Consider the following 2,497-nt stretch of genomic DNA (forward strand, 5'->3'; position numbering starts at 1 on the left):
CTCAAGAGCAAATAAGTTCTTCCCTACACAGACTAGGGATATTAGCCGGTCCAGAACGGAGCCAAACAACTGTGCGGTTCTCCGATCTACCAAAGTTTGCGAGAACATGACTTACATTATTTTGCTCTCTAGAAATATGAGTAACTACACACTCTCTTTGACCCAAAAGAAAATTGATCTCAGAAATTACCATGGCGTATATGGATCTATTGTGTTCTGTTGATGTGATCGTCTCGACTGCCATGTTGCTATCACACTCCAGGATGATTCGAAGTTCCTTCCACTGATGCGCCAAAGCCAATCCTTCCATGCAACCAGCAAGCTCGGCATGTAGGACGTCGGGGCATGACCAAAGAGAGTGGCAAGCCGAGAAGATGATGGCGCCGTCCTGGTCACGCAATATCATGTCGGCACCTGCAGTACCATCGGCCGTAGACAAAGACCCATCAACGTTCAGCTTGGTCCAACCTGTAGGAGGAGGCTGCCATTTAGAAGGTGGTGGCTTTGGAATTTTTGCATGCAACAATGGGTGAGCCACACCATCCGCATCTGCCACCATCTTCCCTTTCACTAGCTCCACTGTGGAATAGTGTTGCAGATTCAACAAGGAGGACACATAGCTCTGCAGAAAATGTTTAGACGCTTCCACTGGTGGTGCTGGCTTATGACGGGTAATTTCATTCCGCACATGCCAGCACCTCCACAAGAGCATCAACAAACGCAGCCGATCGCCGTCGTTCAAGTCCACCATGGCGTGTAAGAGCCACTCCGGCTCGGTATTACACATCGACGTAATCTCAAGGATGCACCACACCTTTGCCATAGCTTGCCAGAGTTCCACTGCGCGGGCACCTACAAAAAGTGTGGAATGTGTCGTCACGCTCGAGAGCACATAACGGACATCCACAAACAGGAAGAACAAGCCTACTGGATGCAGAAACCAGTCATCTAACGGTACCTACATACAATTAAAAACGGATTTAAACAAATCAGATAAAATTCATGCAAATAAGATGAAATTTACTTATGTTTGAACTTAATTTACATAAAAGGTCGATAGTTTGACCGTTTTAACTAAAAACTCAAAAAATAAACATAAACCCTATACCAGACGACGACCTTGTACGCGTGGCCCTCTTGCCCTGCTGCACCATCGTCGGCGTCTGTGCAGTCATCATCGTCATCGTCTTCGTCGTCCCTCCAGCGGCGGAAGGGCGCTGGAAGGCCGCATCAGCCTTGTCTGACGGTGCTCCACCCAATAAAGAACTACCACCGCCACCGCCTCCGCCTGTCGGCGCGGAGAACCACAACTTTGGCATCGCTGCTAGAGTTTTGGGGGCTCGGAGAGGAGGAGGCGTCGATATGCATCGATGGCCGCGCGGCTTAAATACCTGCATCCACGGCTAGGCGGAAGGGCGATTAGCCTGCTTCAATGCGGTGCAGCGGCCGAAGTTGGTTTCTCGGGACGCGGCGAGGCCTGAGAGGTCGCGTCCGTCAGCGCCGCCCTCACGTCCGGTCACATCAAGCGACATCAATTTTGGCCGCTGCATGCTCTGGAACGGCATGAATGCGATGTGGCAAGCGGCACGGGCGTTCGTTGGAAAGACGGGTGGGATTTTTTGGGGCCAGATTAGTTAGGAGTGGGTGTGGCAGCGGTCCAAGCGCCCGCAAAGCCCCCCCCCCCCCTCTGCGCGTCCAATTTGCGAGAAAAACATGTCCAGACCGGCCTCCGGACCGAATACAGTGTCGCGTTGGATGGCAAAACATGTCCGGACCGTGCAGTCCGAATGGTTGCGGACGGTTTAAGGCTCCCACTGAAGATGCCCTAAGTGAGTTCTTAGTATATTCTCTTTTATGCCGAGCCACTAAAATGCTAATCCATGGAGGTAAACTGAATTTGTTTGTAGCAATCCTTGCAAAGGAAGTTGTCAACAAAAGCTGAGTACTAAACAGCTATGGAGTAGTTTATTGCCTCTTATTCATTCATAGTTCCTCCTCGTCAGCACATAACACAAATCTGATACATTCTTCCAGCTAATACTAACCGCCCACGCTCATGGACGTGCATAAGATGGGATTGCGGCCGCCGGAGGTCGTATGCAGTGGGCTTTGCAGTCGCCCATCGTCCTAAAGCAATGGTTATCGGGGTAACACAAAAAGCACGACGGGAGGGTGTCACTCTTGTAGCACGTATCGTCGTCGATGTCATGCGCGCCTGTGCAAATGTTAAGAAGAAAAAATACACTATCAATATCTGGACATGCGACCATGAAATGTGATTACATGGTAGGGTTCAAGTTGAAATGAAGCAATGAACCGAATGAAAGCACAAGAACAAAGGTGTCGCGTTTGTGCCACTTACATTGTGCATGAACAGCATAGCATACGAGAAGGAGCAATAGTGCCTGGACGTGCTTCTCCATGTATGTACAAGATGATTGTGGCTTCAACACTTCTTGGAGGATTGGTTTTGACCGAAATTACAGAATGCTTGCGT

The sequence above is a fragment of the Triticum dicoccoides genome, chromosome 7B (assembly GCF_002162155.2).
Source record: "Triticum dicoccoides isolate Atlit2015 ecotype Zavitan chromosome 7B, WEW_v2.0, whole genome shotgun sequence".
NCBI classification, from domain to species: domain Eukaryota; kingdom Viridiplantae; phylum Streptophyta; class Magnoliopsida; order Poales; family Poaceae; genus Triticum; species Triticum dicoccoides.